General features: G+C 37.9%; 1 long non-coding RNA gene across 1 annotated transcript in view; it reads left to right on the top strand.

The window, feature by feature from the left end:
• LOC140515607 (uncharacterized) overlaps window positions 1–16,398 on the top strand; it is a 122,190-nt gene that overhangs the window by 14,707 nt on the left and 91,085 nt on the right. The gene's annotated exons all lie outside the window — the stretch shown is intronic.

The following is a 16,398-nucleotide window of genomic DNA, read 5'->3' as shown; positions in this document are numbered from 1 at the left end:
CATTTGATCCCTAGTGCAGAAGCTGCTAAATCATTTCTTATCCAGATTGTATTTCCACCATAGATGAATTGTTTCTTTCTGGTTGCTTGTAATATTTTCTCCTTGATCTGGGAACTCTTGAATTTGGCTATAATATTCCTGGGAGTTTTCCTTTTGAGTTCTCTTTCAGAAGGTGATTGGTGACTTAGTTCCCTTTATATGTTACCCTCTGATTCCAGAATATCAGGGCAGTTTTCCTTGTTAATTTCATGAACGATGGTGTCTCTGCTCTTTTTTGATCATGGCTTTAGGCAGACCAATATTTTTTTAAATTATGTCTCCTGAATCTGCTTTCCAGGTCAGTTGTTTTTGCGATGAGATATTTCACATTCTCTTCTATTTTTTCGTTCTTTTAGCTTTGTAATTTATTGATTTCTCAAAAAGTCAATGGCTTCCATCAGCTCCATTTTAAATTTTAAAGAACTTTTTTCTTCAGTGACCTTTTCAACCTACTTTTCCATTTGGCTAATTCTGTTTTTTAAAGCATTATTATCCATACGGACTTTTTGAACTTCTTTTGCTATTTGGGTTAATCTATTTTTAAAGGTCTTATTTTCTTCAGCGTATTTTGGGTCTCCTTTAGCAAGCTGTTGAATCGTTTTTCCTGATTTTTTTGCATCACTCTCATTTCTTTCCTGTTTTTTCTCTTTCCTAATTCTTCCTGTCTTACTTGATTTTCCAAATTATTTTTGAGCTTTTCCATGGCCAGAGACCATTTTGCTTATTATTTTTGGAGGTTTTAGATGTAAAAGCCCTGACTTTTATGTCTTCTTCTGATGGTATGCTTTGCTCTTCCTCATCCAAAAGGATGGAAGAAAATAACTTTTCACCAAGAAAGTAACCTTCCATTGCCTAATTTCCCCCCTATTTTGGGGCATTTCCCAGCTAGTTATTTGACTTTTGAATCCTTTGTCAAGTGGAGGGTATATTCTAGGGAAGTGTAAGTTCTCAGTTCCTCCAAGATGGCACAATCAAGGGAGAGGAGTTTATTCATCCCCTGGCCTGCACTCTGGTCTGGGAGCAACCACAAGCTTTTCTGCCCAGGATCTGGGAGCAGGATTTTCTCTCCACAGTCACCACTAGCTCTACCATGCCAGTGCTCCTCCTCATCCCAGTACTGCCACTCTGGACTGAGACCCAGATCAGTCTCCCAGTTCCCCCAGGGTCTTTAGGTGGAGGGCTCAAAAAATGGATGCTGCTGCTGCAGTGGCTGCCGTCAAGCTGGAGCTGGAGCTAGGGCCAGACCCTGCTCACTTCTCATCCAGGAGAAAGAGCTTTCTCACTCACCTTTGAAGATGTGTTTGGCATTTGTGGGTTGAGAAATCTGGGACCCGCACCTGCTACCCATGATTTCACACCCAGAACCCTGCTCCAGTCCTGTCCACGCCATGCTGCATGGTCAAGGGTAGACTTTGTTCCGTTCTGAGCCTGGTGTGATACACCTTTCCTGTTGGCCTTCCAGGCTGTCTTGGGTTGGAAATCTTTCACTCTGTCGCTTTGTGACTTTTGCTGCTCTAGAATTTGTTTAGAATTAATTTTACAGGTATTTTATTTGCTGTGGGGTAGAGCTTCAGCAGGTTCATCTTTCTACTCTGCCATCTTGGCTCTAATTCCAAAGTTCTTCTGTGACACCTTGAGAGTATCCTTATATCTCTTCTTCTTATCAGCAATGTGTCTATCACAGCTGTACTATCTTCCACAAGTCTGAAGCCTTGTCAGTTTCACTCAGGAAAGGACCTCATTGCCCACTACCTTGTCCAGGTAACCAGGTGACCTTCAGAGTCTTCCAAAGACAATTCAAATGGAAGCCATTCAGTTATTTGGTGTGGCACTGGTAGATTGTCCAAGTTTCACCGATATATCACAACGAAGTCAGCACAAGAGCCCCATAGATCTTCAGTTCGGTAGGTAGTCTGATGCCTCTTTTCTTACACACTTTACTTCCGAGACTCCCAAACCCTGAGCTGGCTCTGGAAATGTGTACATCAAACTCGTTACCAATGTGTATGTCCCTGGAAATGATACTGCCAGGGTAAGTGAACTTATCCATAGTATTCAGAACTTCTCCATTTGAGGTAATCAATGGTTTCCTGAATGGATGTTGTCTAAGTGCCTGGTGGAGAAGTTCTGTTTTCTTGATGTTCATTGCTAGGTCAAAATCAACACAAGCAGCAGAGACTCGATCCTTAATTTTATCCAGCCCAGGCTGCCTTAAGTGTACAATCACCTGGGGTCAAAAAGTCATTCACCTACTCTCCCTCAACTTTTGTCTTGCTTTTCAAGTTTTCAGGCCTTTGCAAGTGAAATAATTTACCTTCAGTGAGACAGCTGATCTTGAAGGCACGTTTATCTTCCCTGAAGGCATCTCACAACATTGCTGCCTGAATGGGAAGCCCACCAGTGGGGTAACTCACCTTGTCCTCTCCCTCTCCAAAGGAAGGTAAATTTTGATGGCCAAAAGCTTCCCAGTTAACTTGGTTTTTACTGGCTAGACTCCTTCCTTCCTTGCTTCCTTACTTCCTTCCTTTCAAGACCAAACCTTAAATTCATTTTACTCTGGAGCTCATACATTGGTCAATAGATCCCTGCCCAGGCACCACTTAATGGCCATAATTCGATCCCTCCTGGCTCAGATTGAATGTAAATGGTAACTGTTTCTCTTTGGGCCAGCAACCCTGGGGGTCTTCCCCTCCCATTTTAATTTTTTTTAAAATTGAAGTGGCCATCCTTGACTCACTTCTTTCTAGCCCAAATTTATTAATTTACTTGTTTTCAATTTTCAAAAATCATTTCCTTAAGTTCTGAATTTTCTCACCCTCCTTCCCAAAACTGCAAATAATCTTCTATGGGTCTACACATAAATTCTCAATAAACACATTTTCACATTAGTCATATCGCATAGAAAAATGAAAAGGAATGAAAGAAACCATGAGAGAAAGAAGACAAAACCAAACGTAACAAAAGAGAAAATAAATTGACTCACTTCCTAAAGAGGCCTATTCACTGAATGGATGTTACCTCACCCAAAGTGAGAATCTGAAAAAGCCTTAGCCTAATAGTGCCAGGGTTCCCATTGCATCCTGGGCCTTCTCCAGCAGTCCTGACCACTGGACCCCGATGATTCTGGAGAAGAAAATGAGGCTGATGACCTTGCATAATACTCACTCAAATCAAAGTCATTTCATCATCTCCCTGATCTCATGGTCCTCTTTGAAAAGAAAGGACAAACACAACTCTCTCTTTCCCCACTCCTATTGGCATACCACTTTGCCAGAGGGCAGCTGCTCCATCTCTGCTCTGGCTTCTATAGGTAGAAGGGAGTGCTTGGACTGGGGGTTTGAACACATGAAGTTAAGTCTTCCTGATTCTAAGCCCAGTGTTCTATTCACCGAGCCACTTGACTACCCTGTTATTTGGGTAAAGTGCCTTAAAGGTCAGAAGTTATTTTGGTAATATGAATAGCTTAGTCATGTATTTGGGCTAGAGACAGCCTTATTGGGGGCGGCTGCATGGCTCAGTGGATCGAGTGCAATATGCCAGTAAAGGAAAAGCTATATTCATTTCTATTCTCATTCAAATTTTTCCAGAATTATCTCATATCTAACCTTTCTAAAATTTTTATCGGTTTTTTTGTTAGATTTATTTCATCCTGAGAAGGGAAGGCTGAGATCCCCTACCGGTATAGTTTTATGGTATATTTACTCCTGTAACTTATCTGACTTCTTTAAAAATTGAGATGTTATACCATTTGATTCATAGATGTTTAGCACTGATATCATTTCATTGTCTATGATACCTTTTAACAAGACACAGTTATCTTCCTTATTTCTTTTAATTAGATCTTCTTTTTGCTATTGGTCTGTCTGAGATTATGATTACTACCCATGCTTTTTTTTTTTACTTCAGCTAAAGCATAACAGATTCTGCTATAGCTCCAAATATTTGTCCTGTATGTGTCTCTTTGCTTCAAATGTGGTTCTTATAAACATTGTATTGTAAGATTCTGTTTTTTAATCCATTCTGCTACTCACTTCAGTTTTATGGCAAAGTTCACCCCATCCTTTTCTCTCTCTTACCATTCATGCTGTCCCTCTCCGTAAGTATTTTACTTCTAATCACTACCACCACAGCGAGCTATCTCTTTCATCAGTCCCCACCCATTTCTTGCTTCCCTGTAAGGTAATTTCTGTCTCCAACTGAGTGTTTTTCCATTCTGAGCCAATTCTTATAAGAGAACCGTTCAAGGTTCTTCACCTCTCCTTACCTCTTTTGCTTCTCTTTTATGTGAGATGATTTACCCCAGTCTATCTCTTCCTTCCTTTTTCTCCAAGTGTCATTACATTATACTCAACTAACACCCAGATCCTCTCTTTATGTATACTCCTTCTAATAGTCCTAATAGTGATAAAGTTTTAGGAAGTACGTGTTTCAAGAGTAGGCTGAGCCAATAAAATAAAAATGACAATTTACCCTGAATAATTCTACTTGTTCAATGTTAAAAAAAGCAAAACTGCCAAAATTTATTTTATAGGGCTAGAAAAAAATGATAATATTCATCTGGAAGAACTAAAATATTAAGGGAATCAGTGAAAAAAATTGAAGGAAGGTGATCCAACTTTGCGAGATATCAGATTGTATTATAAAAAAATAATCATCAAAATAATATGGTACTGCTTAGGAAATATAATGATAGATCAATGGAATACACGAAGTATATAATACATTACAGTAAATGATCAGAGTAATTTGGTGTTTGAGGAAGCCAAAAATCCAAGCTCTTGGGACAAAAATTCACTATTGGACAAAATCTTCTAGGACAAGTGGGCAACAGAATAGCAGGAACTATGCATAGTAGTTTCTCACACTTTTTACGAAGATAAGGTCAAAATGGGTTCATGATTTGGACATAAAGATGATACCAAAAGGAAACTAGGGGAGCGTGGAATAATTTAACTGTCAGCTCTATGGACAAGGGAAGAATTTAGCATGAAACAAGAGAGAGAGATCATTATGAAATTTAAAATGGATAATTTTGATTATATTAAATTTAAAAGTTTTTGCATAATCAAAACCAATGTAACCAAAATGAGAAGGATTGCATAAAACTGGGAGAGGGCAGGTGTCTCTGAATGACCCTACTTCTAAAATATATAGAGAAATGAATCAAATTTATAGGAATATAAATCATTCTCCCATTGATAAATGGTCAGAGATATAAAAAAGCAGTTTTCAAAAGAAGAAATCAAAGCTATCTATAGTTATAGTTATCTATCTATATCTATAGTTCCATTTTTTTCATTGATTCCCTTAATATTTTAGTTCTTCCAGATGAATGTTATAATTTTTTTCTAGCCCTATAAAGTAATTTTTGGTGGTTTGTTTTTTTAGCATTGAATAAGTGGAATTATTCAGGGTGAACTGTCATTTTAATTTTACTGGCTCAGCTTACTCTTGAAAATATGTTTTAAATCACTATTGGTTGGAGAAATGCAAATTAAAACGACTCTAAGGTACCACCTGATATCTATCAGATTGGCTAATATGACAGAAAAGGTAAATGACAAGTGTTGGAAGGGATCAGGGAAAACTGGGACACTAATGCACATTGATGTAGTTGTGAACTCATCCAATTTGAGAGCAGCAATTTTGCCCAAAGGACAATGAAACTGTCCATAGCCTTTGATCCAACAATACCACTTCTAAGTCTGTACCACAAAGTGATCAATAACAAAATGAAAATATGTACAAAAATATTTACAGCAGCTCTTTGTTGGTGGTTAAGTATTGGATATGTATAGCCATCAATCAGAGAATGTGTGAATGAGTTTGGTATGTGTTTGTAATGGATTATTATTGTGTTGTAAGAAATGACAAGCAGTGGTGTTAGAAAAGCCTGGAAAGGCTGAAATGAACTAAGAATGCAAAGTGAATTGAACAGACCAAGGAGGACTTTGTACACACAAACAGCAGTATCTTGTGATGAACAATTGTGAATGATTTTGCTGCTCTCAGCAATACAATGATCCAAAACTATTCCAATGGACATATGTTGAAAAACGTTTTCTGCCTCCAGAAAATGGACTACTGGCATCTGAATACAGACCTCTTCTTGGGTAGGTAGGGGTTTGAATTTTCTTCCATAAAATGACTGATCAGAAATTGTTAGTTGTTGTTATTTGTCCTTTGTTGTCAAAAAGGACCATGATAACAGGGAGGTGATGTCACGTTATGTAAGTTAATTTAAGGGAGGGAGGACTGGCAAAGTTACCAGCCTCACATTCTCCTCCAGAGCCATCTTGGTCTAATGGCAAGGTATATATCAGGATGACTGGAGATGACTCTGGATGCAAGAAGAGGGAGAGCTTGGCATTGATTGATCAACAACAGATTCCAGGTCAAGCCCTACTTGTTCATGGTTTGGGCCCCAATTGGTTTAGAGTGAATGTAAATACAATTTTTTGTTTCTGTTTTGTAGAGAAACCCTGAGAGTCTTCCAACCCACATTCATTTTTTAAAGCAGTTCAAAGCCATTCTCTACCTCATTTCTTACCTAACCTTAATCACTGAAAGGACATTGTCTCAGTCAGACTGAGATCTGGGAAATATGAAAATGTTTTACATGGAGTGCCCTTGAATATCTGTAAGATTGGAAATTTCCATGACTGGGGAACCCTGTACCAGCCCCATAACTGTGGGGTATTGTTTTTTATGCCAAAAGAATAGACCAAGGTTCTTCAAATTGATTATAAGTAGTGGTTTAATCAATCATGACGAATACTTATAAAACAGGGGCAATGTTCAGTTTGGGATGGCAGCCACACAGTTCAGTGTGTCTCCGTAAATGATTCTCAAAATCTCCAAGGTAATTATAGAAAACAAAGGAAGGAGGAGCTACAGAGTGTATTACTTCTCACTAGTGTATGTTTATGGTTTTCTGCTTAGTAGTGGGCTTGGGCTTTAAGCCAGTATTATGCCCATACATAAGTTTGGTTATTGGTCATGTACCAGTCACATATGGGTCATGATATTCTTATCATAGCTTTCAGCAGTCATAGTATCTTAAGTAATGACTCATTGTTGATGTGATCATTCAGTCAGTGTTTTAAGTCGTGACAAAGTTTTGATTTTTTAACAGGCCACCATGTTCAAGTTTCCACCATTCAGAGAGTTCAAGTTTTTGTGGCTTTTCACTTTTCACTGTATTTTTGATTTTTCCCCATTTCGGACCCCAGAATCCACCACTGAAAAGCTGCCAGTATGTTCTTTCCAAATGCTGTCAGCAAGGTCCCTGGGTCAGCTCTATGGTAGGGTGTTTAGAACCTTTTTGGGTACAGTCAGGGTGGTCTCTTTGGTAAGTGTAAACCACACAAGCAATATAAGCACAGACACGAAAAAAACTATGACCAATGAGGACATTATCACAATTGTTACAATTTTCTTCAATCCCACCACTGGGTAGGTGAAAGAGGAATCAATGGCTTTTGGGGATTAATGGGAGAGCTGAATTTCGGAACTTAGTACAGGCTAGGTGAGTTTCTGAACTAGGTTCAGAGACAAGTAAGCATGGATTGGGTGGTTTTACAACATATTACGGGTGAAAAAATAAAATCAATTACAAAATGAGATCAGAACAATTTGATTTTCTCAATTTACCCTTTTTTATTCTCAAGGAGAGGCATGTACAAAGATGATCATCAACCCACCCCCAAAATCCATTTCATTAACAAATTTCATCTTGGAATTCAGTTTCCCATGTAGTTATCTGGTTTCTGGAACATCTTTTATTGGGGTAATATCAAAAATATCTTGTCTTCAGGGACGCTCTTCAGTAGAATTGTTTTTCTGGTTCCAAGTTCCTTGTAGAGAACCCTTAGATGTTCCTGCTAAAATACTTTACAAAACAGATCACTATTCAAATTAATATAACCTCGTAAATGTTACTTCTCCAATAACTATATCATACTGTAAAAGCCACTTTAAGCCTTGGAGTTTGATCTTAACAAGGGAGCCTCAACATAGGAACCCACAGTTTGCTTGAAGGTTCAACAAATTTAGGTTTTTCACATATGCCATTTGAATCATTTACACTTGACATGCAGAATTGTCTGATCTCGTCATTTTTTCAAAACTTTCCACTCTGATTCCAATTCCTTTTGGAAGATAAGATTGGATTGAGGAAACAATCCTATATATGAAAATTCAAGTCACAGTATTCTTGCAGGTAGAAGTTTTCCAACCCTGAATTCAATAGTTACACAAATGAATTTACTTATTAGAAGCTGACTTTACTCCATCAAAATTAAAGACTTAAAAAGATACTTAAATTATTAATTCCAAAACAGTGTAGATTATAGTAAAATGTGTTTGTACCAAATTAGCAATAAACTTGAATGAAATTGACTTTTCTGTGAGTGCAACACAACAAAGGCGGCATTACATCCCTTTAAGAAAATTGTTTGTATTGAAATTCTGCTCCCTAAACCAAACGGAAGATGTTTCTGATTTCCACCCCACAAATCAATAAATTGATATCTTTGTTTCATAAATGTTTTTGTCTTTGGCTAGTTGTCCCCATATTATTCAGAAAGGATGAGCTATTTCAAGGACTGTTTCACATGAAAATGTAGGCAGGCAGACGACAAGCCTGAGTACTCATTTACCTAATTGCTTGGGATATGGAATAAATGCACATTCAGATGGAAAACAGCAGGATCTCACATACTTGTATTGTGCTCATATCTTTTCTGACCACTTCTTCTCATTATAAGAATTTCTCATAAAAGAAAAAAAAAGCAGGGACAAGATTATAAAAACATCAAATAAGTCCTTTAGGCTTAAGCCTAAAAGCACATATGTGGCAGGATAAAACTTCCTTAGCTGTGTTTGATTTCAGGTATGAGTCACAGTTTAGCAACCAACTTTGTACTAATAATTCTACCTCAACACCAGATGCAGGAATAGCCAAGTAAGAAACATGTCTGTTCAAAAGAATAAAATGAGGAAACTGAGTCAGGAGGATCCCATCTTAGCTTGATGCCAAGGTTGTCCTCTTGACTTCTTCCCAGATGCAGAGTTCTAACTGTAATACTTAAGAATGACATTGCCTCTTCCTAGCTTGTGGCATTTCTCTGGAACGATAGATTGCTGACTTGATGATTCATCAGACAGCTATACCTAAATTCAAACCTCAAAATAAAATCATTTACAGTCTCAAAAATTTTTACCTCGAATGTCAAGTTTCACTAATCATAGCTTAGGGTTAGATTCAATTATATTTTACTGTCATGGAACTGCAATAAAAAATACAAATTCATCAAGGCTTATTACATGAGAGGTTTCACTGAACATATTTCACTTGTTTTCTTTTTATCTCAAATTTAAATTTGAGTAGTGTAAAAAACAATAAGTAATAATTTCTATATCATATGTAAGCTTGCATATCTAAGGATTTGCACATCAAGTTAATTGTTTAGGAACTCCATAACCGAAACAAGCTGTTTCCCAGGACTGAAGAGCATGCTCATAGAGATAATTTGCAGAAACCTGGAAAGATTACAAATTAAGGGCAATTGATAGGGACTCCAGAGAAGGGGCTGATCCTGACGCCCCTGCCTGCCTGCCCATCACATGATATGGTCTTCCTCTGGAATGCCACTTATTTTGGCTATTCCCTATTTTCTGCCTAAGTTTGTTTTGTTCTGACTGAATTTCCCCCATATCCTTTTATAGCTATCCACTTGTCAGGATGTCTTTTAGGTTTCACATATCATATCATGTATTCTGCACCAATATCTGCCAGAGCAGACAGGATTTGTTTATTTTTTTGGATCCCAGTGTATGGTAACTGGCACACAGAACCTCCAGTCACCCTATATAACCCTTTATTGACTTTGGCCGTCTTTCTAAGGGAGGGGAGTTGGGTGTAACCATACCATTTAGCCTTAGAGCTGATGTGAGCTGTGATCTTTGACACCATAACCTCCCCCTACACACACACACATTCTCAAGGAGGAAGAGACTAACCGTACTTCACACCCTCATACCCCAAGGAGGACTGATCTGAATGAGCAGAACCAATCCAGATAAGGCTTTCACCTCATCTCCTTTCCATACACAGTAGTCAATGACCAGTTTCAGGTTTTAAAATTAAAACAATAACCTCAAAATAATTTAGTTAATAATCTACCACCTTCATAAGTGATAGCCAAATTATTTTAGTTGTCTGCAGGCAAAGGTGGAAATCGTTCTCTAAATGGTAGTTACAATACAGTATAAAACAGAGTTAGCAGGGCTGATAAAATGACGTAATTGGTTTTAGACAATTTTTTCACTTTTAGATTATGCTTGACACACCTGATAAAAAATTTTATCAATCTGAAGCATTACTATGTATTTGAAAGTTGAAACAAGTCCATTACTGGTCAGGTGACTTCAGTCCTGTTGAATGCATTTCCAAATTACATTTTACAAAAAATCAGACATTTCATTACGACTGGTATTGTATATTGTTCACATCTAATTAAGGAGCTAATAATAATAGTTAGCATTTATAGTGTCTACTCTATGCCAGCCATTGTGTTAGGCACTTTATACTCGTGTGAAGTAAAGTGAGGTTTAGTAACTTTAGTAACTGAGGTAAGTAACTTGCTTAAGGTCACCCAGTTAATAAATTTCAGAACTATGTATTTTCCCAGTTTGTTTTAGTGTCAAATCATATCATAAATTCTGAGTTATTTTAAAAATAGGAGAGACACCATTTCACTTAAAGTGTGACAAGAATGGATTTAAATACCTCAATCTGTGTTTGAAATGGTATTACATAGAATATGTGATTATGATTTTAATACTGTCTCTAGCATTACGTTTTACACAAATGTTACTTATTCCAGTCATTTCATATTATGGAATCCACTATTTCCAACCAATCCACTGTCAACGATTATAAAAGGGGCAATCTGGTATTAAGATTTAATCTACCGCAATTGTCACACTTAAGAGCATATTTTGATTTCGTTCAAGTCTTGGTTCCAGAGTCTCAGAAGGAAATCATAGCTTATCAATTTTCTAATAGCTCTCTATGATTTCTTAAAATAGACAGGGGTCTCATATAATTTATAGTTATATTTCAAATTTTAACATATAGTAAGTTAAAGTTATTTTTAAATTGACCAGTACTTAAGCTTAATTTGTAATACTCTTTAAATTCTAACTAGATATTCCAATCAAACTTAGTTACCTTTTGATTGTTTGCCAATTCATACAAACATTTCCCCTTTGTGTGAGCCAGGAAAGGGTTAACTGTCAGTTCTATTCCAAAGTGTAGCCTCTTCCCTCTCTTCACCCTGAAAGTTTCACTGATAAAACCCTCAAACTCATCTCTTTATAACCAGCGAAGTGACCTTCTCTTAATAAATCTGTCATTCGGGGGCGGGGGGAGACTCCTCTCTCACCTTTTTTCTTCTCTGTCCTTTTGCACCCCAGAAACTGGCCACAATTCAAGAATGTAGAGAGAGATAAAGGGTATTTTTTAACTTTTAGGAGTTTAATTAATAAGACACAGAAAGATTTGTCAGCACATCTTGTTTCTTGCAAATTCTGCTTCTCCTCAGATAATCTTCACTTCGCTAAGGATATTTTTGATTTCCCTCTCCTCTCTTCACCCACCCAAGTTGCTGCAGTGAGAGAGAAGGAGAAGGAGACTCTATCAAAATTACATGCTCTGTTGCTTTCCTGTCTACATGCTTAACTCCCTTCAACCTGGCTAACTGGAAAACCAATGTCTCTATGTGTTTCTTCTAACTGCAGTTCCTCCAGCAATTTTCTGTTCTTAGCCACTGAGTCTAGGAACTTGGCAGTGGCTTTTTGTTCAGTGATATGAAAAAGAGGATGTCTCATATCTGCCAGTACTTGTCGTCCTTCTTTTCCCAACTTAATGGAACATGATTCCATCAGAAGGAACTCTAGCGCTTCTGTTGTTTTCAGGTTATCCTCACACTTACATGGTGGTCCAAAGGTGTCCAACACAGGACCACTACCCCCACTTGGAGGCCATCTAGGAATCCCCCCCTTCACCTATCTCCTACTCCTTTGGTATTCCCTTGGTATCCTATAGACAATGCCAATTGAAAGGTCCAGAAATCCTCTGGCTAGGGAACCCTGTACATGTCCCATGACCATGGGGTGCTCCTTTTGATAGCAAAGCAAGAGGCCAAGTATCTCCAAATTGAATATTTCTAGTACTTTAACCAATTGTTGGGAATACTTACAAGACAGGAGCAATCTTCAGTGTGATATGGTGGTCAGATCATGCAGTGGATCCCTGCAAGAGACCCCCAAAATCCGTGTGACAATTAGGGAAAGCAGGCAAAGGCAGGAGGACTTAGAGAATATATCAGCACTGATTGGTGCATACTTTTGTTTTTCTGCTTAACAATGGATTTGGCATTACGCCAATGTTATACTTAAACGCAAATTTGTGTATTGATCATGTACTGGTCACATAGGGGTAACAATCATCTTGTTACAGCTTTCATCATTCATAGTATCTTAAGTTATAACTCATTGTTTATGTGATAATTCAGTACCTAAGTTATGACTTTTTCACCATGTTTGGGCTTCCACCTTTCACGGAGTTTAAGTTTTTCTCCTTATTCACTTATTTTCACTTATTACCATTTGAGAGCCCACAATAACCTAAAAAAGATCATTCTTAAGGGGAGGGAAAGGCAACCTGGGATAGATAGAATTTGGAATTCAAAATGCAATAAAGGCCTTATTTTTCAAACATATAGAGAACTGAGTCAAATTTATAATATAACAACCATTCCTCAAATGATAAATGATAAAAAAAGGTAGAACCAGTCCATTTTCAGTTGAAGTAGTCAAAACTATGTACAGCCATATGAAAAAAATGCTCTACTTCACTAATTATTGGAGAAACGCAAATTAAAACAATAATGAGGTACTGTCTCAGACCTATTAGAGTAGATAATAAGACAGAAAATCGGAGATGTGGGGAAAATGAGACATTAATTCAATTATTCCATAAAGCAATTTGGAGCTAAGCTTAATGGGCTATAAAACCATGCATACCCTTAGACTTAACAAAACCACTACTAGGTCTGAATTTCAAAAGGGATTTTTTTAGAAAATGGAAAATATCTATGCATACAAAAATATTTATAGTAGCTCTTCTCTAGTAGCAAACAATTGGAAACCGAAATGATGCCCATCAGTTGTGGAATGGCTGAATAAACTGTGCTTTCTGACTGTGATAGAATACTATTGTTCTATATGAAATGGTGATCAAAATGCTCTCAGAAAAACCCAGAAATATTTACATGAATTAAAGGAAAGTAAAGCGAATAGAACCAGGAGAACATGGCACACAATAGCAGTAAGATAATAAGATAATCAGCTGTGAACATCTTAGCTATTCCCAATAATATAAAGATCTAAGACCACTCTGAAGGACTTATGATGAAAGATGCTATACATCCTCAGAGAAAGAACTGATGGTATCTGAATACAGATCAAAGCATATTTTTTATCTCTATTTTTCTTAAGTTTTTGGGGGGCTATGTTTCCTTTTACAACATGACTGATGTAGAAATATGTTTTGCATAACGACACAAAAATAACCTGTAACCAATATCTTGCCTGCTCAATGGGGGAGGGTGGGTTGGGAAGGAGGAAGGGAAAGAATTTGGAACTCAAAGTTTTAAAAATTAATGTGAAAAATGTTTTACATGTAAGTGAGGAAAAATGAAATGTCAAATACATATTAAAAAAACAACAACATAAGTGAACCATTGCGCAGACCCTTTACAGAATGTGAATTAACTCAGGGACGTGGAAAAGAGAAGAGGCAAGAAAGGGATTCTACCCCCATGGAAGTTGGGCCAGTATGTGGCTCAAGGACAAGTGGCAGTTGGGAACAGAGAAGAGCAGGAGGAGGAACGCATGGCTGGTGGCCACATGAGAGCCTGGCTGGAACTGAAAGGAAGAATATGCAGGCAGGCAGAAACATAGGGGCCAGAGAGGGAAGCATTCAGGAGCAGACTGGCTACACACAGTGAGGACCAGGGATAGAAAGGTGACATGGATGGACAACGTGGATGGACAAAATATCAAAACGTGGAGACCAAACTCTTGGGCAGGTGGGCACACTGAAACCAAGGTCTCCTCTCTCAGCATTGGAGGTCTCAAGCAAAGTCCCAATCCAGTAGTGGTGGTGCCATCTCTCTGCAGGTCTGTTCTTCTGCTTTTACTTGCAGTATTTTTTTAGCTTTTCTTTCCAGGGTGGGGTGGGTGGGTAGTAGGAGGCCACAGAGCTCCAAGTTGAGGGGAAGGAGCAGTAAGAGATCCCAGTACATTATAGTAAAGTTTACATAGATGTATGTTCGGAATGCAGATTTCTTACAGAATTCTTCACATAAAATCCAATTTGTATAGTGTGAATTTACATAAAGCAACATGTGTCTGTACTCCTTTCTATTACCATTCACTTTTCTCCAGAAATCTTTCATGTCTAAGTTTTCTAAAATTCTACTATTCTTAACTTCTTTCTTAATTATTTTATGATTAGGTTTATCTAGCTCTCAGAGGGAAAAGTTGAGGTCCCCCACTATTATAGTTTTACTGTCTGTTTCTTTCCCTAATTCCTTTAACATATCCTTTAAGAATTTGAAACCTATGTCCTTTCCCAAACTTATATTAACTGGTGATATTATTTCATTGTCTGTGTTTCCTTTCAACAAGAGGTAGTTTCCCTTCTTACGCCTTTTAATAAGGTTATATGTGCTTTTGCTTTGTCTGAGGCTATGATTACTGCCCCTCCAATGTTTACTTCACCTGAAGTATATAACAGTTTCTGCTACTCTCACCTATTTTAACTCTGTGGTTCTCTCTTGCTTTCAAGTGTCTTTTTTTGGTTAAAAAAAGAACAAGCCTATTGTTGGATGCTATTTTCCAATCTATTTTGCTACTTGCTTCCGTTTTTTGAGTGAGTTCATCCCATTTATACAGTTAGGATTACTAACTATGCATTTCCCTCCAACCTATTTTTTTTTCTTTTCCCGCTTCTCCCTCTCTTTTTATCCTGTCCCTACTCTAATTTCGGTTTTGCAAATGACCGCTGTATTCTTTTATCAACCTACCCTTTTATCACCACGTTTTCTTTCTCTTTTCCCATTCTCTTACCTACCTCTACGGTAAGATGGATTTTTATGACCAATTGAGTAAGTATATATAGATACAGACATAAGTATATAGATATTTTTTGAATCAGCTTAGATGTGACTGAGGTTCAGACCTTGGCCACTCCTTCCCTACCATTTTCCACTGCAGGGTAAAAGCTCTTCCTTGCACATCTATTTTATGTGAGATCACTCCCCACATTCTTTCTCTCCCTTCTGCCTCCTCTCAGGGTATCCATATTTCTCACCTATGCGTTTATTTTACATCATCCTGATATAACTGGTTCACTCCCAAACCTTCTTTCTATGTGGAATCCTTCTACCTCCACGAATAATAATAAAATTCTTCGAAGATATGTGTATCATCTTTCCTTATAGTAAAATACATGATCTAACTTTGTTGAGTTGCTTACGATTTCTCTTTCATATTTACCTTTTAATGATTCTTTTGAGTCTTGTATTTGATTTTGTCTTCGACTCTGGTCTTTTCATCAGGAACGCTTCAAAGCCCTCCCTTGATGTTTTTCAGGGAGAGCACGACAGTAGTAACTGTTACGTTCACAGAGAGAGTGTCTCCTGCCACAAATGTCTTTTCCTCTGAGTGTTCAGAGAGTAGATGGGCTTCCCTAGAGAGCAAGCCTGGTGTAAGAAAGAGACTGAAAAAGCCTCTCTGGGCAAAGAAATCAACCTTTATTAGGAGAAACAAAGGTGGGGTCACAGACAGTACTGGACGGACTATCGACGCCACCTAAGTTTCTCCTAAAGGTTGGTTTCTTTGTCCAGAAAGACTTCCCAGTTTCTTTCTTACACTAGAATGCTCCCAGAGAGAGTGGCTGCTGCCACCAGTATGTTTTTCCTCCGAGTGTTCTGAGCTTAGATGTGCTTCCACAGAGAGCGATCCTGAAGTAACTGGAATGTTCCCAGAAAGAGTGTCTCCCACAACAAATATCTTTTCCTCTGAGTGTTCAGAGAGTGGATGTGCTTTGAGAGAAAGTGATTCTGCAGTAACTGGAATGTTCCCAGAGAGTGTGTCTCCTACAGCAAGTATCGTTCCCTCCGTGTTCAGAGACTAGATGTGCTTCGACAGAAAGTGATCCTGCAGTGCCTGGAATGCTCCCAGAAAGAGTGTCTCCCACAACAATTATCTTTTCCTCTGAGTGTT

Source organism: Notamacropus eugenii, chromosome X, assembly GCF_028372415.1.
Source record: "Notamacropus eugenii isolate mMacEug1 chromosome X, mMacEug1.pri_v2, whole genome shotgun sequence".
Lineage (NCBI taxonomy): Eukaryota > Metazoa > Chordata > Mammalia > Diprotodontia > Macropodidae > Notamacropus > Notamacropus eugenii.
Note: the sequence above shows the minus strand (reverse complement) of the source record. Positions and strands in the feature narration are given on the sequence as shown.